Below are 24,574 nucleotides of genomic sequence, written 5' to 3'. Positions count from 1 at the left end.
CCATGTACTGAGTGATCTGTTGAGCTGCTCGCAGAAAAATACTTTTCACTGTACCTCGGTACACGTGACAATAAACAAATCCAATCCAACAAATCCAGTCCAATAATGTGGTGTCATTACTCAAGAAGGCTAATAGGGAAAACATAGGTAATAATAAGCCAGTGAGTCTAAAAAGAATGGTAGGGAAATTATTGGAAAAAATTCTGAGGAAGACGGACAAAATTAATCTCCACATGGAGAAGCACGGATTAATCGAGGATAAGTCAGCATGGCTTTGTCAGGGGGAGACTGTGTCTAACAAATTTGATTGAATTTTTAGGGGCAGTGACCAGGTGTGTAGATCAGGGCAGAGCAGTTGATGTAGTCTACATGGTCTTCAGCAAGGCTTTTGGCAAGGTCCCGCATGGGAGACTGATCAAGAAGGTAAGAGCCATGGCATCCAGGGCAATTTGGAAAATTGGATCCAAAATTGGTGACAGAAGGCAGAGGGTGATGGTCGAAGGTTTCTTTTGTAACTGGTAGCCTGTGTGCAGTGGTGTACCACAGGGATCGGTGCTGGGTCCCTTGCAGTTTGTAGTGTATGTGAATGATCTAGACGTGAATGCAAGGGTATGATCAGTAAATTCGCAGATGACATGAAAATTGGTGGTACGATAAGGAGCGAGGAAGGAAAGTCTTAGATTACAGGATTATATAGACGGGCTGGTCAGATTGGCAGAACATTGGCAAATTGAATTTAACCCTGAAAAGTGTGAGGTGATGCATTTTGGGAGGATTAACCAGGCAAGGGAATACACAATGAACAGTATGATGCTAGAAAGTACAGAGGACCAGAGGGACCTTGGGGTGCATGTCTATAGATCCCTGAAGGCAGCAGGACCGGTAGAGAAGGTGGTTGAGATGGCCTTTATTAGCCGAGGTATAGAGTATGAGCAAGGAGGTTATGATGGAGCTGCATAAAACACTCGTTAGGCCATAGCTAGAGTGCTATGTGCAGTTCTGGTCTCCACACTAGGATGATTGTGATTGCATGAGAAAGGGCCACAGAGGAGTTTCACTAGGATGTTGCCTGGGCTGGAGTGTTTCAGCTATGAAGAGAGACTGGATAGGCTGGGGGTGTATTCCTTAGAGCAGAGAAGGCCGAGGGGAGACCTGTTCATGAGGGACATAATAATAATAATCTTTATTAGTGTCACAAGTAGGCTTACATTAACACTGCAATGACGTTACTGTGACAATCCCCTAGTCGCCACACTCTGGCGCCTGATCGGGTACACTGAGGGAGAATTCAGAATGTCCAATTCACCTAACAAGCACCTCTTTTGTAGGAGGAAACCGGAGCACCCGCACAGACACGGGGAGAACGTGCAGCCTCCGCATAGACAGTGACCCAAGCCCGGGAATCGAACTTGGGTCCCTGGAGCTGTGAAGCAACTGTGCTAACCACTGTGCTACTGTGCCGCCCTCATATACATAGATAGGAAGAAAGTTTTCTCCTTATTACAGTAACTAGATCAAATCCCAATTTATATCAGGAAACCAGATGAGAAACCAACAAATTTTCAATTTGTAAACTGTGAGGAAAGGATACTTCGTCCCAGGAGTGTTTCCACTGACAACTAGGGATCTTTTATATTAAAACAAACTTTATTAATACACAAGAGTAACCACATTAACATCACAGAAGGGCGGGATTCTCTGACCCCCCCGCCGGGTCGGAGAATCCCCGGGGGGCGGCGCAAATCCCGCCCCGACGCTGGCTGCCGTATTCTCCGGCGCCGTTTGTCAGGCGGAGGCGGGATTCCCGCCACGCCGGTCGGGGGCCATTGGCACCGGCCCCCCTGGTGATTATCCGGGCCCCTATGGGCCAAGTGGCCTTCCATTTTTGGGAAGTCCCACCGGCGTGGGTTACTCAGGTCCCACACGGCAGAACCTGGCAGGTATGGGTGGGCGGTCCTCGGGGGAGGGGGACGCGGGGGGGGTCCGACCCCAAGGGGGCCCCCACAGTGGCCTGTCCCACGATTGGGGCCCACCGATCTGCGGGCGGGCATGTTCCGTGGGGGCACTTCTTCCGCGCTGGCCCCTGTAGGGCTCCGCCATGGCCGGCGCGGAAAAGAGAACCTCCCGCGCATGCGCCAAAATACACAACCGGTTTGCACATGGGCGGAATCACGCCTGCCCTTCAACGCATGCGCGAACTTATGCCTTACCTTTGGCGCCAACTGGAGCAGCGCCAACCCCTCCACCGTCCACCGAAAACGCAGAGAATTTCTCGGGGCCTGTTGACGCCGGAGTGGTTGACCCCAGTTTTGCCGCCGGCATGGGGACTTAGTCCCCAGAAGGGAGAATCCCGGCCTATAGCTTTACAATTAACAGTTAAACAATTCTTAAAATAAGGGAAACTATTAATTTATACCTTCTGACCCTCCAATTAAGCACAGTCAATTACTGTTCACAGGGTGGGGGAGGGGGGGTTGTTGGTTAGCTTTCAACTTAAAAACTTCCAGCAGACTGCCAAACGTATATCAAACTGCAAAGCTACAGACAGACCTCGCTCCTCCTACCCCATGATATGCCTTAATTCTTCCTTAATCGTGGTTCACCACCGCTGTGGTCGACAGGGCTCTCAACCGTGTTCATGATGCATTTAGAATAGAATAGAACAGTACAGCACAGAACAAGCCCTTCGGCCCTCGATGTTGTGCCGAGCAATGATCACCCTACTCAAACCTACGTATCCACCCTATACCCGTAACCCAACAACCCCCCCCCCCCACCTTACTTTTTAGGACACTACGGGTAATTTTGCATGGCCAATCCACCTAACCCGCACATCTTTGGACTGTGGGAGGAAACCGGAGCACCCGGAGGAAACCCACGCAGACACGGGGAGGACGTGCAGACTCCACACAGAGTGACCCAGCCGGGAATCGAACCTGGGACCCTGGAGCTGTGAAGCATTTATGCTAACCACCATGCTACCGTGCTGCCTTTAAGATGGCTTTTTCCAAAGGCGGCACATGACGCAGTGGTTAGCACTGCGACTATGGCACTGAGGACCCGGGTTCGAATCCCGGCCCAGGTCACTGTCCATGTGGAGTTTGCACATTCGCCCTGTGTCTGCGTGGGTTTCGCCCCCACAACCAAAAGATGTGCAGGTCAGGTGGATTGGCCCCTTAATTGGGGGGAAAAAATTGGGTTCTCTAAATTTTTTTATTTTTTTTTTAAAAGATGGCTTTTCCCACCTCATAATTTCCCTAGATACCTCCTCTGAGGGTGACGCAAACACTTCATTAGCTCTACCTGCTAACTTTGTTTGAACCAACAATATCCACATGGTTCTTGGCCGCTTAACTTGTTTAGCAACTTTCTCAAATGAGATTAAAAATGCTTCCACATCTTTCTTGTCAAACCTCACCAGTGATTGACTATATTTAAACATTAAATTGAGATAAAAGTAAATATTTTGTGGTGTCTCAGCCAGAAGAGGGGGAAGGGTTGGGGGGGGCTACCATTCCATAGGGCGGGGCTCATTTTAGATATCTGGGGGTGCAGGTGGCACGGGATTGGGGGGCACTCCTTAAGTATAACATTGCTATTACTATTCTGGTAGGGAGGGTGAAAGCGGATCTGACAAGGTGGGATGGTCTCCCTCTATTGCTGGCAGGTCGGGTATAGACAATTAAAATGAACATGTTGCCACGATTCTTGTTTATTTTTCAGTGCTTGCCGATCTTCCAAAGGCATTTTTCAAGGAGGTTGAAAAGATGATTACCTCATTTATATGGGGGGGGGAGGGGGGGGGGGGGGGGGGGGAGAGTGGGGAGGGGGGGAAGGTGGCTAGGATTAGGAAGGTGCTCTTGCAGAGAGGATGGCAGTCAGGGGGGTTGGGACTTATGAATTTACTATATTATTACTGGGTGGTGAACGCGGAGAAGGTGAGGAGCTGGATTAGAGTGGGGGACTCCCAGTGGGTTAGAATGGAGGAGAGTCTGTTTAGGGGGTCAGAGCTGAGGGCCTTGGCAACTGCGTCACTCACGATGGCCCTGGGGAAATACTCAGGGAGTCCGGTAGTAGTAGTGACTTTGAAAATCTGAAGGCAGTGCACCAGCACTTTAGACTGGGTGCAGGGTCAAGGGAAATGCCAATTCGGGGGAATCACAGATTTGAGCCAGGGAAGTGGGATGGGAGTTTTCGGAGATGGGAGGAGAAGGGAGTCAGGGCATTAAAGGATTTGTTTCTGGGGGCCGGTTTGCGGTATTGAAGGAAATGTTTAGGTATATGCAGGTCCAAGATTTTGCTAAGGAGGAGATACAGAGCTTTCCCGTGGCGCCAGCCTCTACACCAGGGGTGGGCAAACTACGGCCCGCGGGCCGCATGCGGCCCGCCAAAGGTATTTCTGCGGCCCACCAAGTCATTAAAAAAAATAATAATTTTTTTAAAAAAAAATTTTTTTTTTTTTTTAAGGTTAATGGGGGGGGCTGTTGGTTACTTACTGGTATAGGGTGGATACGTTGACTTGAGTAGGGTGATCATTGCTCGGCACAACGTCGAGGGTCGAAGGGCCTGTTCTGTGTTGTACTGTTCTATGTTCCATATGAGGCGCCCAGAATCATAACCGGGTGAAGTAATTATTTTACTTAATATACTATGCGGCCCTTTGTGAATTATGAATTTCTGAATGTGGCCCTTGCACGGAAAAGTTTGCCCACCCTGCTCTACACTATTGGAGGAGGTGCTGATGACAGGGGGATTGGAGAAGGGGGTGATGTAGGGGCGGTGTAAGCAGGCGATTTATGGGGCAATTCTGGGAGAAGAGATGGCACTGCTGGAGGGGATTAAGACAAAGTGGGAGTAGGAGTTGGGAGAGGGCATGGAAGAAGGATTGTGGTGTGAGGTATTCCGGAGAGTGAATGCCTCAACTTTGTGCGCAAAGTGGTGTATAGGGCACACCTCACAAAGGCGAGGACGAGCCGACTCTTTCAGGGGGTAGAGGATGTTTGTGAACGTTGCCGGGGGGTGGGGGGGGGGGAGGTGCAAACCACGTTCATATGTTTTGGTCCTGTCCAAAGCTGGAGGGGTATTGGATGGAGCTGTTCCAGGTAATTTCGAAGGTGGTACATGTGAGCCTTGAGCTGGGTCCTCTGGAGGCCATATTCAGGGTGTCGGATCGGCCGGGGTTAGAAGCGAGTGCGGAGGCAGGTGTTTTAGCCTTCGCCTCGCTGATCACCCAAAGGTGGATCCTGTCGGGGTGGAGATCAATCTCTCCACCCTGTGCCCTGGCGTGGCGGGGGGACTGCTGGCATTTTTAACACTCGAGGAGGTGAAGTTTGACTTGAGGGAAGGATGAAAGGGTTCTACAATTCACAGGCTTTGTTTATTATGCACTTTCAAGTATTGGATGACATTGAACATTGTGGGGGGGGGGAGCGAGGGGTTGGGGTGGGGGGGGTGGTTGGACTGTGTATGTTGTTGGTGACTATGTATGGGTGGATGGTGGATTCCTGAATCCTTTTTTTTGATGCTTGTATTTAAAATGTTGAGGTTGTTTGGGAGTTGGTGGGAGGAAGGGATTGTTGGGGAAGGGATTGTTGGCCAGGAGATTGACATTCAGCGGGATTCTCCCGAATCCCCGCAATGGCCCAACGGCGGAGTAAAAAGCAGCGCGAACCACTCCGCCGTAGCTCCGACAGGAAGCTGCGGAATCCCCCGCACTTCCAGGGGCTAGGCCGGCGCCGGACGTGTTGGCGCCACGTCAACCAGCGCCGAAGGGCCGGCATGGCCCTGTGCATGCACAGAACCGCCAGCGGGGTCCCGCACCTGCGCAGACCGGCTGGCATATTCTAGTGCATGCGCAGGGGGGTGTCTTCTCCGCGCCGGCCATGGCGGAGCCCTATAGAGGCCGGCGCAGAAGGAAGGAATGCCCACACGGCACAGGCCTGCCCACAGGTCAGATCGCGGGCCAGGCACCATGGGGGCCGGGGGCCGGATCCCCCTCCCCCCCCCCCCCCCCCCCCCCCCCCCGACCATGTGGGACCATGTCCAATCCATGCCGGCGGGACTGGCCAGTAACCGACGGCCGCTCGGCCCATCGGGACCCGGAGAATTGCCGGGGAGGGCTGCTGCCAACTGCCTTCGACCGGCACGGTGTGATCCCTACCCCCGCCCGAAAACCAGCACCGGAGAATAAGGCAGCCGGCGGCGGGGCGGGATTCAGAACACCCCCCCCCCGGGAATTATCCTCACTAGGCTTTTGGTGAGTTGGGGTTAACCCTTCCTCTAGACTTCCCTCCGCCTTTACCGCCATCATTTTGTGTTGATATTCTCTTTGCAATTCCAGGTTCCAAAGTTCAAATTCTCTCTCTTTTTCCTTTGCTCCTGACATTACCGCTCTCTCTATTCCCTCTCCTTCTGCCATTGCCACCCTCTCATTCCTTTTCTTTTAATTCCAATTCAAGCTCATTTCTTTGTCCGGTTGCAACTGTTGCATTTGTAATTACATTTTAGCTAATTCTGATTCGGATTAATGTCTCTGGTGTAGTTTCTAAATTTAAATGCTGACCTATCATTGTAATTATCTCTACCCTCCTCACCTCTACAGGTAAAACCAACTGTAACTTGGCTGCCAACTCCAAAAGCATTGTTTTAACCACCCTGTGTAAACCACACCGAGTGATCTCTTCCGCAGTCAAGATACTCTTTGCCACTGAAAGAGCCATTGTATCAGTCACTCCCTATTTAAACTGACAGAATTCATTACCTGATAGAAAGCACCAGTTCCTCACACTCATTTATGTTCAATAATCCCAAACCAAACTGGGAAATATGCTTTTAAATCCCAGTAAAGAGTCACAATTTTTGTACAGTACCCGGACCAGACCCCAATTTACATTAGCAAACCGGACGAGAAATCCCAACAATTCTCTATTTGTAAATTGTGAGGAAAGGATACTTCGCTCCAGAGGTGATTCCATTGACAAATCTGGATCTTTTATATCAAAATAAACTTTATTATTAACACAGAAGTAACCACATTAACATCACAGAAAATAGCTTTTCAATTAACAGTTAAACAATTCTTAAAATAAATGAAACGACTAACTTATACCTTACCTACCTCCAATTCAGCAAAGCTCATTACAGCTCAACAAACACTGGTAAATAAAGTTAGCAGACGCAGGTTTTGTAGGGGCCATGAAAAATCCAACACAAGTCTTCAGGATACAAAGAAATAACATTTATTTACAATCACATATATATACAACAGCAGCAACTTCCCTTGCAGCTAACTCTTCTCTCTCTGCTGGTTCCAAACTGGCCAGCTTTATTTATGCAGGGAGTCTGCTAATGATTTCTCCGCCCCCCTCATTGGGGAAGCTCATACTCCCACAGGATTGTGGGATTGTCATTAGTCCCCAGCCAGTGGTAAGCAGGCATGTTATAACATCCCTCCCCCCCAAAGTCCAAGGAATCCACCGAAGACCCTGGCGAAGGAGGGCGTTGGACTCGTTTTGTCGCAGGCCGGACCCCATTTGCACGAGGCGCTGGATCGGGCAGCGTGTAACGAGATGGAGACCGGCGCTTCCATGATGAACGGCGCAACGGTTGTACATCCACGGCCCGTCGGCCCGAGGATTCCCCCTCTGAGGTGTCTTGTGTCTCCATCTCGGAGTCGGAGTCTGCTGCCTCCGTCATCTCGGCGTCTCTATCTCCACGCGGTTCTGTCACGACCTGTGCAGGCTTTGAGTGAGGCACCAGTGGAAGATTGTGAGGAATACTTTCAATTGTGAGGAATACTTCACTGGCATAATCTTTCGCCAAACGGGCCCTATCTCTTACCAGGTGCAAGCCCAGGGTCGTCTCCAGCGTAAACATGTAGACCACGTTCGGTCCAGAAGACTATCCCTGCCAAAGATTCCCCGCCCCAGGAGCTCATTTCTACAGCCACAGAGACCAGACACAAACTCTCCAGATGCGTGAACTCCCCTTCTACCTTCTCGAGCAAGGCGTAAGGCACCGGGCACGCCCGGAAATAGCGCGGCGTGGCTCCTGGTTCGACTTGGATACGGGCTACAGCCCCTTTTATGTTCCCCAAACCGGGCTGGAATACATCTGGGTATCATCCTAGCACCTCAGTCAACCCTCCAGAACCTGTTTGGAGGATGTGCTGCCACTGCAGGCACAAATGGCGCAACCAGTCCCGACCCAACAGGCTGGGCCCATGGCCGCGCACCACGATAAGTGGGAAATGCCCCTACTGGCATCCATAAACAACAGGGGTCATTGTAGTTCCTGCAATGTCCAATGGTTCCCCCGTGTAGGTGGCCAACCTGGCCTGTGTGTCGGTTAATGTAAGGGTCTGTATAACCTGCTTGATGCGGTCAAATGTCCTCTGGGCGATCACGGAGACCGCTGCGCCAGTGTCCAACTCCATCTCAAGCGGGTGACCATTGACTCGTACTGTCACCTTAATGGGGGCTGCAGGGGGAGCTGCCACACAATGCAGCTGCAGGCAGTCGTCCTCAGTCTCCACGTCCTCGGGAGTAGTCACCGCAGGTTCATCCAAATGAAAGGTACGACCCCTGGGCTGGTCCCAGTTTCTGTCGGAACGACGGCGCCTCTGGCACCCCCAAGACCGGCGTCCGCGACAGGATCGGCGCCTACAAGTCTGACACGGACATGGCTCCTCATCCATTGGTTCTGGAGAGGGCTCCCTTCGGGGACGAATGTCCGACGGCCACTGGCGTCGATCCGGACATCGCCTCGCCCAAGGTACCGCTGGGGTGCGGGGGGACGCTTTCGGACAGAAGGGGTGCGCCCCAAGGCATGCACCTCCATTCCCTATAGCTCCTGCACTCCTCGTTCTGCGCTCTCTCGGGACAATACTATTTGAATGGCCTGCTGAAAAGTCAATGTTGGCTCGGCTAACAACTTTCTCTGGGTGGCCGCATTGTTAATACCGCAAACCAAATGGTCGCGTAACATTTCTGACAAGACCTCTCCATAGTCACAGTACTCCGCAATCCTGCGTAGTCTGGATAGAAAGTCAGCAAGGGATTGTCCTGGGGTCCTCTCAGTGGTATTAAACCAGTAACGTTGGACTATCGTGGATGGGTTGGGTTAAAATGTTGCCCCACTAAGTTCACAAGTTCATCAAACGTTTTGGTGTCCGCGCAGCTGGGTAAGGCTCCTAATCACCCCAAACGTATGCGGGCCGCAGGCGGTGAGCAATATGACCACCTGGCGCTCGTTTTTGGTGATATTGTTTGCCCGGAAATAGTAAAGCATCCATTGTGCATACTGGCTCCAGCTTTCCAGCGCAGCATCAAAAACATCCAAACAGAGGCATGGTGTGATAGAAAACAACTTCCAACCTGTATCCAACAGAAATCCAGGGAGGTGGCTTCAGCAGTGTAGACAGCTATTCACTTTAACCCTCGTCGCCAGTTTTGCCACAAAGAATCCAGCACGAGTCTTCAGGATACAAAGAAATAACATTTATTTGCAATAACATATGTATACAACAGCAGCAACTTCCCTTACAGCTAACTCCTCTCTCTCTGGCTGGTTCCAAACTGGCCAACTTTATTTATGCAGGGAGTCTGCTAATGATTTCTCCGACCCCCCCCCCCCCCCCCCCCCCCCCCCCCACCTTCCCGACCCCCTCATTGGGGAAGCTCAAACTCCCACAGGACTGTGGGATTGTCATTAGTCCCCAGCCAATGCAGGCAGGTTATAACAGCAGGGATACTTCCTGTACTATTGTGTCGCAATTTCCTTTCAGAAAAGTGGAGTATTATCTGAATGGCCATAAATTAAGAGAAGGGAATAGAACATAGAACGATACAGCGCAGTACAGGCCCTTCGGCCCTCGATGTTGCACCGACATGGAAAAAAAAACTAAAGGCCATCTAACCTACACTATGCCCTTATCATCCATATGCTTATCCAATAAATTTTTTAATGCCCTCAATGTTGGCGAGTTTTGGTGTGCAAAGAGACCTGGGTGTCCTCGAACAGATGTTGTTGAAAGTAAGCATGCAGATGCAACAGACTGTAAAGAAGGCAAAAGGCATGTTGGCCTTCATAGCGAGAGGACAATTATACAGGGCCTTGGTGAGGCCACACTTGGAATATTGGACGGGATTTGCGCCGGGTCGGAGAATCGGTGGTGGGGGAGTGCGGGTCTGTGCCTCTGGCACAGTCGCCGCGGCGCCGGTCGGGGGCCGCTCAATGCGCCCCCCCCCCCCCGCCGATTCTCCGCGCTCGACGGGCCGAATGCCCGCCGAGTTCAGCCGAGTCCCGCCGCCGCTCGCGTGTGGTCCTACCCAGCGGGACCTCGGCGTTCATGCTGCAGGGACCATTCTGGTGTGGGGAAGGGGGGGATCCAACTCTGCGGGGGTCTCCATGGGGGCCAGGTCCATAATCGGGGCCTATCGATCGGTGGGCAAGCTAATCCCGGGGGGGCCTATGTTCCTCCACGCCGGACCCCTGTAGGGCTCCGCCATGTTGCCCGGGGGGGCTGGCAAGGAGAAACCAACCCACACACATGTGCGAACTTGCGCAGGCCGTGGCGTGCATGCGTGGACCCGCACTGGCTATGCGGCAGCTGGAGCTGCGTGAAGCGTTCCAGTACCGTGCTGGCCTCCTGTGTGGCGCAGGATCGCTGCCCCTAGCAGCCAGATGACACCGTCAAAAAACCGCTCCACCGTTTCCGATGCCGTCAACACTTAGCCCCAGGACCGGAGAATCCCGCCCATACTCTGCAGTATTGGTCTGATAAAGGATGTTTTTGCTATAGAGGAAATGTAGAGAAGGTTTACCATACTGATTCCTGAGGAGGCAGGACTGACGTTTGAGGAGAGATTGAGTCGGTTAGGATTGCCTGTGCTGGAGTTCAAAGAATGAGGGAGGGATCTCATAGAAACCATGGACGGGATTCTCTAATCCTGGGGCTAAGTGGTGACAACGTTTCACAACGTCGTCAACATGCCCTCAGGAGCTGCAATTCTGACCCCTACAGGGGGGCAGCATGGCACTGGAGCGACCCACGCCACTCCAGCTGCCGATGCCGGCATCAAATGGGTGCCGCAGGTCTGAGCCTGCACACTGTGACCGGCAGTGCGCGTATGCGGTGGCTCCCTTCTCTGCACCGGCCCCACCGCAACATGGCGTAGGGCTACAGGGAACGGCGCGGAGCAAAAGAGGCTCCCTGCCCGGGAGGCCAGCCCGCCGATCAGTTGGCCCCGATCGCGGGCCATGCCACAGCGGAGGCCCGCCCCCAGGGTCGGTTATTATATATATATAATAACTTCCTACAGTCATCACAACTTTAATAAAGGAGGGAATAACCAGAGGGCCTGGATTTAAGGTAAGGGGCAGGCCCACTACACAAACAAACACATGTTGTAAAGTTGCAAGTCTGCTGGTGTAATGATAATCTCACTGGACTAATTATTCAGAAGCCCAGGCTAGTTAATGCTGGTGGAATTTAAATTCAATTAATAACATCTGGAATTGAAAACTAGTCTCAATAATGGTGAGCATGAAACTCTCATTGATTGTTGTAAAAACCCATCTGGTTCACTAATGTCCTTTGGGGAAGGAAATCTGCCGTCCTTACCCGGTCTGGCCTACATGTGACTCCAGACCTACAGGCTTGTGGTTGACTCTTAACTGCCCCCCTCTAAAATGACATAGCGAGACCCTCAGTTAGGGCAATTCGGGATGGGCAACAAATGCTGGCCTGGCCAGCGACACCCACATTCCGTGCAAGAATAAAGAAAAATAGCACTGATTGTGATGGGGATAGATAAACTGGAGCTGGTGGAATTTATACTCTCAGCCCATCGCTGTAGTGGGCCTGACATTCGTGACTCTTGGTTTTGTTCTAAGGGTGAGTTTCCATTTATGTCTCAGTTTCGTGAAGATTGTGGTCTGTCATACACGCCGAGAAACTCTGAGTCAGACCCAGAAAGGCTTTGTGTAGGAGTTGAGCACACATTACCGTCATCTGTGACTGCTGCTACCTCCTGCTGTTATTTTAACCTAAAATACAATATTTTGCTGAACATATTAATTTGTTTCAAAGATCAGCTGTGGAGAACAGGCTGCCACAGAGCAGCTAACCTGTCGAGTCTGGATGACTCTTTGTCAAAGTCTGGACGATCATGAGGTCTCATGTAATAGCCAGTGTCCTGGACAATATTTATCCCTCATCCAACATTACTAAAATACATTTTATTATCTTTATCTGTTTGTGGGAACTTTTGATTGAGAACAGATTATAGCTGCTGTGTTTCCCACATTACCACAATGACTGCACACAGGTGTGTTGTTGCCCATAAAGTGATTTGGGGCACCCCGAGGCCATGAAAGATGCTTTTTTTAAATGAATTTACTGGATGTGGGCGTCGCTGGCTAGGCTAGTATTCATTGCCTATCCTTAATTACCCTTCAGAAGGTGGTGGTGGGCTGCCTTCTTGAACCGCTGCAGTCCACAAGGTGTAGGTACGTCGGTGTACCTACACCTTGTGGACTGCAGCGGTTCAAGAAGGCAGCTCACCACGGTGCTGTTAGGGAGAAAATTCCAAGATTTTGGCCCAGTGACAGCGAAGGAGCGGCCAATATCTTTCCGAGTCAGGATGGCGAATGACTTGAAGGGGAATGTCCAGGTGATGGGGATCCCAGGCATCTGCTGCCCTTGTCCTTATAGGTCGTAGTGTCCATGGTAAAGAGCCTTGGTGAGTTCTGGTATCTTCATAGAATCATAAAGTTTACAGATTCTGCCCATTCAGCCCAAGGAGTCTACACCGGCTCCTGAAAGAGCAGCCTACCTAAGCCCACACATCCACTCTATCCCCATAACCCAGCAGCCTCACCTAACGTTTGGACACCATTGGACAATTTAGCATAACCAATCCACCTAATCCGCACATCTTTGGACTGTGGGAGGAAACCGGAGCATCCGGAGGAAACCCACGCAGACATGTGGAGAACGTGCAGACTCCGCTCAGACAGTGAACCAAGCCGGGAATCGAACCTGGGTCCCTGGTCTTGTGAAGCAACAGTGCTAACCACTGCGCTACCGTGCCATCTTGTCGATGGTACACACGGCTGCTACTGTGTGTCGGTGGTGAAAGGAATGAATGTTTGTGGATGGGGTGCCAATCAAGCGGGGCTGCTTTGTCCTGGATGGTGTTGAGCATCTTGAATGTTGTTTGAAATGCACTCATCAAGTGGGAAGTATTCCATCACACTCCTGACTTGTACCTTGCAGGTGGTTGACAGACATTGGGGCATCAGGAGGTGAGTTACTTGCTGCAGAATTCCCAACCTCTGACCTGGTCTTGTAGCCACAGTATTTATATGGCTGGTGTCGTTCAGATACTGGTCAATGGTAACCCCCATCCCCCAGGACATTGATATATAAATGCAAGTATTTTCATTCTTTCTGTCAATAAGTTATTGTAGCAAAGATTCCTGTTGGACACATAATCAATGCTGTAATAACACATCTGGTACACAGAGAGGGTGGAATCGATAATCATAAAATCATGCCTCACAGCAGGAGGCCATTTGATCCATTGTGTATGTGTCAGCTCCCTGAAGGGACCATTGCCCTATCCCTTCCCCATTCCACCCGCAGCGCCGCATCCTCCACCACCTCAAGGAGGAAAGTCCTGATTACACCACAACTAGAACAGGGATTGAACCCCATGCTGTTGGCACGAATCTGATCCAAACGAGTCGTACAGCCCCCAAAGGGGTCCAAGTTGCTGTGGCAATACATTTTTTAAAATATTTTTATTGAACATCTTTTATATACACAAAGCAAATAAACCCCCCCAAAAAGAAAAAAACAGCCCCCAACCCTTTTTGCCCCCCCACACCTCAACCTCCCCTAACATCTAAAAATGATCAGTTCCTTGAAATACATAACAAATGGCTGCCATCTTATATAAAAACTCCCAATCGAGCCTCAGTATATATTTAATTTTCTCAAGGTGCGAAAACTCCATGAGATCCCCCAGCCATGCCAAGGCACTGGGTGGAGAAGCTGAACTCCCCCCCAACAGAACCCGCCTGCGAGTAATCAGTGAGGCGAAGGCTAAAACAACTGCATCTCCAGCTGGTCTGACACCCCGAAAATGGCCTCTAGGGGATGAAGGCTCAAAATCCATTTGTATGATCGCCGACATGGTGCTGAAGAAGGAGCCCCAGACGTTTGCCAGTTTAGGACAAACCCAGAACATACGAACATGATTCGCTGAGCCCCTCCCACACCACTCACACCTATCTTCTACAACCTCAAACAACCGACTCATCCTAGCCCTTGTTAAGTGTGCCCAATGAACCACTTTTAACTGTACAGGACGACAAGATGCATTCACCCTTTGTAGGGCATCACACCGCACCCTCTCCTCCATCACCCCTCAAAATTCTTCCTCCCATTTGACTGTAATCCCCCCCCCCCCCCCCCCCCCGCAATGTCTCTGCCAGAATACTCCCGTAAATTCCTGATGTATTCCCCTCCTCCACCCCCCCCGCCAACAACAGGACCCTCTGTCATCAACGATGATGGCAGCATCACTGGAACAGTCGGAAAAACTCTCTTAGCAAATGCTGTGGCAATGTAAACAGGGCAGCGTGGTGGCACGGTGGTTAGCATTGCTGTCTCACAGCGCCAGGGACCCAGGTTCAATTCCAGCCTTGAGTGTAGCGTTTGCACTTTCTCCCCGTGTCCGCGTGGGTTTCCTCTAGGTGCTCCTGTTTCCTCACACAGTCCAAAGATGTATAGATTAGGTGGATTGGCCATGCTTAGTGTCCAAAGGTGAGGTGGGGTTACGACAATAGGGTGGGAGAGTGAGCCTGGGTGGGGTGCTTGTTCGATGGGCCGAATACCCTCATTCTGCACCGTATGTATTTTATGACTCTATGATTTACAAGCATGTTGTAGTCTGGAGCTATGGATAGTGATGTAGAGGCTCCGACATTCTTTCCATCACATGGCTGACCAGGAATCTCTCCCACTCTTACCCTCTGCCATTGCCGTGTATGGAAGGACTTGCGGGATACTTAATCTGTTTGGCCGTGTTATGAACGCACCTTCCTTGGCCATCAAGTGCGGGAATAGGACTTGAACCCCAAGCTCCTGGCTCGTTACTGATAGCCCAACAAGACATCCTTCCCCTGCTCCATGGGATGAGTAAAGAAACAAAACACAGTGGATCTAGAGGAGGTGAAAATGGCAACAGTGGAATCAGCACCAACAGCAGATGCCTCAGATTTCCTTCAGCAGGTTATTATTGATTCTGCTTCTGCTACACTGTAAGGCAGTGCGTTCGGATCCAGGCTCACCGTTTAATGATAAAAAAAATCTAATCTTGCATGTGGCTCTTTTTCCAGTTATCTTTAATCTGTGTTCCTCTGTCTGCAACTCTCCTGCCACAAGAAGGACAGGGGTGGTCTTTTACACTGAACAAAAATAACACAGATGAGCCATGCTGAGACCCCTTTGGGTGTTTGCCAGCTCCTCCGTCGTCCTCAAGGACATTCCATTGTCTCTGAACAAATCGAGGTCGTACTGTTCAGCTGCTAATTTCCCAGTGGTTCTCTACCTCAAAACGCCAAATAAAGCATGGGGCCACAAGCCAAGTTATTCAGAACCTGATGTACAGGTGCAGTGCATGGAAGTTTCCATTTGCCCCCATCATTCTGCAGACATTTGCATACGTCATAGGAACAGAAAAAACACTGGAAATGCTCAGCAGATTAGGTAGCATCTGTGGAGAAAGTAACAGAGGGACTTTCTCATTACAATTGACAATTGCTAAGAGATGTAACAGTTTTAAGCAAGTGCGGAGATGGGGGGAAGGTGCGGAGTGCTGAAGATTACAAAAGGGTGGGAGGCAGGACAGATTAAATGATCAAATGGGATGAGTAAAGAAACAAAACACAGTGGATCTAGAGGAGGTGAAAATGGCAACAGTGGAATCAGCACCAACAGCAGATGACTCAAAAAACTTGGGGTGGTGATTATGATCTGATCTTATTATGAAGTCCAGAAGGCTTTAAGCTGCCTAATCAAATTATGTTCTGCTGTTCCTCAAGTTGGCAGAGCAGGCTGGAAGGGCTGAATGGCCTCCTCCTGCTTATATTTTCTCTGATTCAATAAGCCTCAATGATACAGTGCAAGAGACCAGGACCGAGTGGAAAGAAGGATTGAAATGACAGGTGACTGGAAGTTCTGACAAAAAACGGGTTAAGGGGATTATGGGGAACACATGGGGAGGTGGATTGTGGATTTGAGACCAGGAAGAGATGAGCCATGATCTGTTTGAATGGCAGGGCAGGCTCGAGAGGCTGAATTGCCTTCTTCTACTCCTAATTCCTATGTTCCTATGTGTGGGGTCACGCCTGCAGACTGAATGGAGGTGTTCAGCAAAGGGATCACCTAATCTGAAATTGGTCTTCCAAGAATCGAGGAGGCAACCTTGTCAGCAGTATACTAATGTCAAAGTAGCTCAAGTAAATCACTTTTTTACCTGGGTAAGGTGTTCAGGGCCCTGGGTGGTAAGAAGGGAGGAGGTAAAAGGGCAGGTGTTGCATCTGCTGTGTTTGCATGGGCAGGTATCATAGAAGGTGGTGAAGGTTGTGTGGGTGGGAGGGGTGAGGGGGAGGATTGAAGAGTGGCCAGGGTGTCACAGACGGAACATAGAATCCCTACAGTGCAGGAGGCCAATGCACCTAATCTGCACATCCGTTGACTCCCTCAGTCCCTCTTATAATGCTGAAAGGAGTGGGGAGGATGTGTTTGGTGATGGATCAGGCTGGAGGTGGAGGAAATGACAAAGGGTGAGCGTGTGAATGTGGAAGCTGAATGGGTGCAAGCGAAGACCAGAGGAACCCTTTCATGATTCTGAGAGGGCAAAGGAAGAAATGCACAGTGGAGGGTGGATGGACACATTTGAGGGCCCTGTCAACCCGGGGGTGTGGGGGGGGGGGGGGGGGGGGGGGGGGGGGGTGGACCCTTGGTTTAATAAGAGGTTAGCCTTTCTTACATGAACTGTCCCTATGCTTTTTTTAGCCGGCCTTATACTTCCACCCTTTGGAAACTTCCTCTCGTGCAGAACCCTGCTTTCCATATCCTAACTCACACCAAGTCCCACAAACCCATCTCCCCTGTGCTCGCTGACCAGACATCTCTCTCAGTTCGGCAATGCCTGAATTTACATGTTCTCATCCTGGTTTCCAAACCTGGTCATCACCTCACCCCTCCCTATCCCTCGATCCTCCTCCAGCTGTACCAACCTCCGAGAACTCTGCGCTCGTCCAATTCTGCCTATTTCAGCATCTTTGATTGTTATCGCTGCACCATTGGCGGCTGTGCCTCCAGCTGCCTTGGCCCTCAGCTCTGAAATTCTCTCCCTGTACCTCTCCCGTCTTCCGAAGACGCTCTTTAAACCAGTTTCGTTGTCATAGCCAGATCGGTTACTTACGGGACATACGGGGTGACTCCCGTAAACCTTGCTGAATACCAGCTCCCCTGTGAGTGGGGGGGGGGGGGGGGGGGGGGGGGGGAATCTAAACCATGTGTAATTATCGCTTTTGGTACCGATGGGAGGGACCCAGCAGAGATCTTTTGTCTATTGTAAATAATAGTTTATCTTAATAAAACTTTGTTTTATTTAAACTACTAGGTGTGAACTCCTCCATGGTCCACAAAACTTATGATCACCTAGCATAAGACCTCCTTCTGTGGTTTGATGTCACATCTTGCTCGATAGCACTTCTGACAAACGGCTGAAACATTTCACCATATTCAAGTCTCTATACAAATTTCTTTGTGTTGAGTTAAAAGCGAGGGTAGATTACACAAGAGCAACTCACTCCTGTCTAGTACTGTACACTGAAGTGTGTTTCAGTATTGACCCTGAAGTAACCTGTCTGAGTCCTGTGATATGCGCTCCTGCGAGAAACGTAAACCTCTAAGACGGGGAGTAAATGGTGTTTTTTTTACCAGCACCTCAGTGGTAAGAGACTGTTAAAACTGCTCCTTTAACAAGAAGAGTGGAGTATCTTTTTTGTGTTGGAACTGCTGATTATAAACAGTTATTGTACTATTGAGAAATAGGCATGGTAATCAATTACTCCTATACAAATGTTATTCATAGCATGAATATAAGTAAAATTCAATAAATGTAAAATTCAACAAATATCAAAGGTCATTGTTATTTTTAACTTCCCCGGCAGCAAGTGTCAGTTTGCTGGTCGTATTCTCACCTGAGTGAGATGTTTGCGAGTTCATGTCTCACTCCAGGATCTGACTGTACAATCTAGGTTGACACTCAAGTGTAGTACTAAGGGAGTGCTGCCTTGACAGGAGTGCCATTTCTCAGAAGAAACATTAATCCGCAGCCTTAATGGTGAATATAAAAGCTTCCAAGGAGCTACCTGGCGAAGAACCAGGAATTCTCCCAAGTGTCCTGGGCAGCACATCTTTCTCCACCAACATCATGAGAACCCAACTCCTTGGGCCATTTATACCACTGCTGGCTCTGAGATATTCCTGTGAATACATTGGCTGCTGCATTACAACAATAACTACTCCGAAAAATAAAATACTTAATCAACTGTAAAATAGTTTGGAACATCCAATGGTGGTGAAATGGGCAAGGTAAATTCAAGTCTTTCTTTATAGAAATGCATGTTTCTCCTTTCGTGTATTAAACTACCCACAAAACAAAATCTCCTTCTCAGTAACCACATTTTCACACTATTTTGCAGATTGATAATTACAGATTAAAAGGGTAATTTGTTTATTTTTGCTAAATCAGTCTTGCGACCATCTAAAGTGTGCAAAAGCACATCAGCAAAATTGTAGGACAGGATATTCTGTTTATGTATGAAGTCTTTGTGCATTAATACTACATTTCCATCCGCTAGTTTTACATAGGCAAAATCTGTTTTCATTTGGTTACTCTCTGTTCGTTGACATAAACTTTTTGCGGAAGTCATCTGGCACAGTGTGACACCAGAAGAGAGATTAATAATCATGCTAAAATTGTGGTTGATTGTGGTGAAATTGCTTAGTTTTTACTGAGAACTCACTGCCATCTAGAACAAAGAACAAAGAAAATTACAGCACAGGAACAGGCCGTTCGGCCCTCCCAGCCTGCGCCAATCCAGATCCTTTATCTAAACTAGTCTCCTATTTTCCAAGGTCTACTTCCCTCTGTTCCCGCACGTTCATATACCTGTCCAGATGCATCTTAAATGATGCTATCGTGCCCGCCTCTACCACCTCCGCTGGTAAAGCGTTCCAGGCACCCACCACCCTCTGCATAAAAAACGTTCCGCGCACATCTCCCTTAAACTTTCCCCCTCTCACCTTGAAATCGTGGCCCCGTGTAACTGACACCCCCACTCTTGGGAAAAGCTTGTTGCTATCCACCCTGTCCATACATCTCATAATTTTGTAGACCTCAATCAGGTCCCCCTTCAACCTCCGTCTTTCCAATGAAAACAATCCTAATCTACTCAACCTTTCTTCATAGCTAGCACCCTCCATACCAGGCAACATCCTGGTGAACCTCCTCTGCACCCTCTCCAAAGCATCCACATCCTTCTGGTAATGTGGCGACCAGAACTGCACGCAGTATTCCAAATGTGGCCGAACCAAAGTCCTATACAACTGTAACATGACCTGCCAACTCTTGTACTCAATACCCCGTCCGATGAAGGCAAGCATGCTGTATGCCTTCTTGACCACTCTATCCACCTGCGCTGCCACCTTCAGGGTACAATGGACCTGACCTCCCAGATCTCTCTGTACATCAATTTTCCCCAAGACCCTTCCATTGACCATATAGTCCGCTCTTGAATTTGTTCTTCCAAAATGCATCACCTCGCATTTGCCTGGATTGAACTCCATCTGCCATTTCTCTGCCCAACTCTCCAATCTATCTATATTTTGTTGTATTCTCTGACAGTCCTCCTCGCTATCTGCAAATCCACCAATCTTAGTATCATCTGCAAACTTGCTAATCAGACCACCTATACCTTCCTCCAGGTCATTTATGTAGATCACAAACAACAGTGGTCCGAGCACGGATCCCTGTGGAACACCACTAGTCACCCTTCTCCATTTTGAGACACTCCCTTCCACCACTACTCTCTGTTTCCTGTTGCCCAGCCAGTTCTTTATCCATCTAGCTAGTACACCCTGAACCCCATACGATTTCACTTTTTTCATCAACCTGCCATGGGAAACCTTATCAAACGCCTTACTAAAGTCCATGTATATGACATCTACAGCCCTTCCCTCATCAAATAACTTTGTCACTTCCTCAAAGAATTCTATTAGGTTTGTAAGACATGACCTTCCCTGCACAAAACCATGCTGCCTATCACTGATAAGTCTATTTTCTTCCAGATGTGAATAGATCCTATCCCTCAGTATCTTCTCCAACAGTTTGCCTATCACTGACGTCAAGCTCACAGGTCTATAATTCCCTGGATTATCCCTGCTACCCTTCTTAAACAAAGGGACAACATTAGCAATTCACCAGTCCTCCGGGTCCTCAACCGGGATGCTGCAAAGATATCTGTTAAAGCCCCAGCTATTTCGACCCTCGCTTCCCTCAGTAACCTGGGATAGATCCCATCCGGTCCTGGGGACTTGTCCACCTTAATGTCTTTTAGAATACCCAAAGCTTCCCCCTTCCGTATGACAACTTGACCTGGAGTATTTAAACATCCATCCCTAGCCTCAACATCCGTCTTGTCCCTCTCCTTTGTGAATACCGATGCAAAGTACTCATTAAGAATCTCACCCATTTCCTCTGAGTCCACACATAAATTCCCTCTTTTGTCTTTGAGTGGGCCTATCCTTTCTCTAGTTACCCTCTTGTTCCTTACATACGAATAAAAGGCTTTGGGATTTTCCTTAACCCTGTTAGCCAAAGATATTTCATGACCCCTTTTAGCCCTCTTTATTGCGGGTTTGAGATTCGTCCTACTTTCCCGATATTCCTCCAAAGCTTCATCAGTTTTGAGTTGCCTCGATCCTATGTATACTTCCTTTTTCATTTTAGCTAATCTTACAATTTCACCCGTCATCCATGGTTCCCTAATCTTGCCATTTCTATCTTTCATTTTCACAGGAACATGTCTGTCCTGCACTCTAATCAACCTTTCCTTAAAAGACTTCCACATTTCAAATGTGGATTTACCCTTAAACAGCTGCTCCCAATCCACATTCCCTAGCTCCTGCCGAATTTTGTTATACTCTGCCTTTCCCCAATTTAGCACTCTTCCTTTCGGACCCCTCTTGCCCTTGTCCATGAGTATTCCAAAACTTACGGAATTGTTATCGCTATTCCCAAAGTAATCACCGACTGAAACATCAACCACCTGGCCGGGATCATTCCCCAATACCAGGTCCAGTATGGCCCCTTCCCGAGTTGGACTATTTACATACTGCTCTAAAAAACTCTCCTGGATGCTCCTTACAAACTGCTTCATCTACGCCTCCAACACTACACGAATCCCATTCAATGTAGGGGAAGTTAAAATCTCCCATCACAACCACCTTATTGCTCCTACATTTTTCTATAATCTGTCTGCATATTTGTACCTCTACTTCATGCTCGCTTTTGGGAGGCCTGTAGTAAAGTCCCAACAATGTTACTGTACCCTTCCTATTTCTCAGCTCCACCCATATTGCCTCAGTGCTCGAATCCTCCATCATGCCCTCCTGAATCACAGCTGTGATATCATCTCTGACGAGCAATGCAACTCCTCCACCCCTTCAACCTCCCCCTCTATCCCTCCTGAAGCATCTATACCCTGGGATATTCAGTTGCCAGTCCTGCCCTTCCCTCAACCAAGTCTCAGTAATACCAATAGCATCATATTCCCAGGTACTGATCCAAGCCCTAAGTTCATCTGCCTTACCTGCTACACTTCTCGCATTAAAATAAATGCACCTCAGACCACCTGGCCCTTTGCGTTCATCATCTCTTCCCTTTCTATTCTTCCCCTTAGTCACATGGAGTTTATTGCCTCAGACCTTACTGGCTTTAGTTGCTGCTTCTTTACTGACCTCTAACTTCCTAATATGGTTCCCATCCCCCTGCCACATTAGTTTAAAACGTATGATGGCCTAGCTGATGTGTGTCTCAGTGCTGACCCCTGAGCCTATAAGGCTGGATTCTCCGATTTTGGGACTGAGTCACAAGAACATAAGAACTAGGAGCAGGAGTAGGCCATCTGGCCCCTCGAGCCTGCTCCGTCATTCAATGAGATCATGGCTGATCTTTTTTGGACTCAGCTCCACTTTCCGGCCCGAACACCGTAACCCTTAATCCCTTTACTCTTCAAAAAACTATCTATCTTTATCTTAAAAACATTTAATGAAGGAGACTCAATTGCTTCACTGGGCAAGGAATTCCATAGATTCACAACCCTTTGGGTGAAGAAGTTCCTCCTAAACTCAGTCCTAAATCTATTTCCCCTTATTTTGAGGCTATGCCCCCTAGTTCTGCTTTCCCCTGCCAGTGGAAACAACCTGCCCGCATCTAACCTATCTATTCCCTTCATAATTTTATATGTTTCTATAAGATCCCCCCTCATCCATCTAAATTCCAGTGAGTACAGTCCCAGTCTACTCAACCTCTCCTCAAAATCCAACCCCTTCAACTCTGGGATTAACCTAGTGAATCTCCTCTGCACACCAGTATGTCATTTCTCAGGTAAGGATACCAAAACTGAACACGATACTCCAGGTGTGGCCTCACTAACACCTTATACAATTTCAGAATAACCTTCCTAAACTCCATCCCTCTAGCAATGAAGGAGAAAATTCCATTCGCTTTCTTAATCACCTGCTGCACCTGTAAACCAACTTTTTGCGACTCATGCACGAGCACACCCAGGTCTCTCTGCACAGCAGCATGTTTTAATATTTTATCATTTAAATAATAATCCCTTTTGCTGTTTTTTCTACCAAAATGGATAACCTCACATTTATCAACATTGTATTCCATCTTCCAGACCCTAGCCCATTCACTTAACCTATCCAAATCCCTCTGCAGACTTCCAGTATCCTCTGCACTTTTCGCTTTACCACTCATCTTAGTGTCGTCTTCAAACTTGGACACATTGCCCTTGTTCCCCAACTCCAAATCATCTATGTAAATTGTGAACAATTGTGGGCCCAACACTGATCCCTGAGGGACGCCACGAGCTACAGATTGCCAACCAGAGAAATACCCATTAATCCCCACGCATTGCTTTCTATTAATTAACCAATCCTCTATCCATGCTACTACTTTACCCTTAATGCCATGCATCTTTATCTGATGCAGCAACCTTTTGTGTGGCACCTTGTCAAAAGGTTTCTGGAAATCCAGATATACCACATCCATTGGCACCCCGTTATCTACCTCTATGGTAATGTCCTCAAAAAATTCCACGAAATTTGTTAGGCACGACCTGCCCTTTATGAACCCATGCTGCGTCTGCCTAATGGGACAATTTCCATCCAGATGTCTCGCTATTTCTTCTTTGATGATAGATTCCAGCATCTTCCCTACTACCGAAGTTAAGTTCACTGGCCTATAATTACCCGCTTTATGCCTACCTCCTTTTTTAAACAGTGGTGTCACGTTTGCTAATTTCCAATCCGCTGGGACCAACCCAGAGTCTAGTGACTTTTGGGAAATTATCACTGGTGCATTTGCAATTTCCCTAGCCATCGCTTTTAGCACTCTGGTATGCATTCCATCAGGGCCAGGAGACTTGTCTACCCTTAGTCCCATTGGCTTGCCCATCACTACCTCCTTAGTGATAACAATCCTTTCAAGGTCCTCACCTGTCATAGCCTCATTTCTATCAGTCACTGGTATGTTTTTTGTGTCTTCCACTGTGAAGACCGACCCAAAAGACCTGTTCAGTTCCTCAGCCACTTCCTCATATCCCATTATTAAATCTCCCTTCCAATCCTCTAAAGGACCAATATTTACTTCAGCCACTCTTTTTTGTTTTATATATTTGTAGAAACTTTTACTATCTGTTTTTATATTCTGAGTAAGTTTACTCTCATAATCTATATTACTCTTCTTTATAGCTTTTTAGTAGCTTTCTGTTGCCCGCAAAAGATTTCCCAGTCCTCTAGTCTCCCACTAATCTTTGCCACTTTGTATACTTTTTACTTCAATTTGATACTCTCCCTTATTTCCTTAGATATCCATGGTCGATTTTCCCTCTTTCTACCGTCCTTCCTTTTTGTTGGTATAAACCTTTGCTGAGCACTGTGAAAAATCGCTTGGAAGGTTCTCCACTGTTCCTCAACTGTTTCACCATAAAGTCTTTGCTCCCAGTCTACCTTAGAGAGAAGTCTATCTTCTCTCATCCCATTGTAATCTCCTTTGTTTAAGCACAAAACACTAGTGTTTGATTTTACCTTCTCACCCTCCATCTGTATTTTAAATTCCACCATATTGTGATCGCTCCTTCTGAGAGGATCCATAACTATGAGATCATTAATCAATCCTGTCTCATTACACAG

The 24,574-nt window shown here is 48.5% G+C and overlaps 1 protein-coding gene across 6 annotated transcripts in view; it reads left to right on the top strand.

Moving 5' to 3' along the window:
• LOC119956443 (ankyrin repeat and fibronectin type-III domain-containing protein 1-like) overlaps positions 1-24,574 on the top strand; it is a 320,281-nt gene that overhangs the window by 155,990 nt on the left and 139,717 nt on the right. Inside the window, exon 1 of one of the 6 annotated variants that reach the window (XM_038783682.1) lies at positions 18,661-18,679. The exons of the other annotated variants lie outside the window; for them this stretch is intronic. The gene's annotated coding sequence lies outside the window, so the exon portion shown is untranslated. Of the gene's footprint in view, positions 1-18,660; positions 18,680-24,574 lie in introns of those variants that run through there. 6 annotated transcript variants of the gene reach the window in all.

This window comes from Scyliorhinus canicula, chromosome 23 (genome assembly GCF_902713615.1).
Source record: "Scyliorhinus canicula chromosome 23, sScyCan1.1, whole genome shotgun sequence".
NCBI classification, from domain to species: domain Eukaryota; kingdom Metazoa; phylum Chordata; class Chondrichthyes; order Carcharhiniformes; family Scyliorhinidae; genus Scyliorhinus; species Scyliorhinus canicula.
Note: the sequence above shows the minus strand (reverse complement) of the source record. Positions and strands in the feature narration are given on the sequence as shown.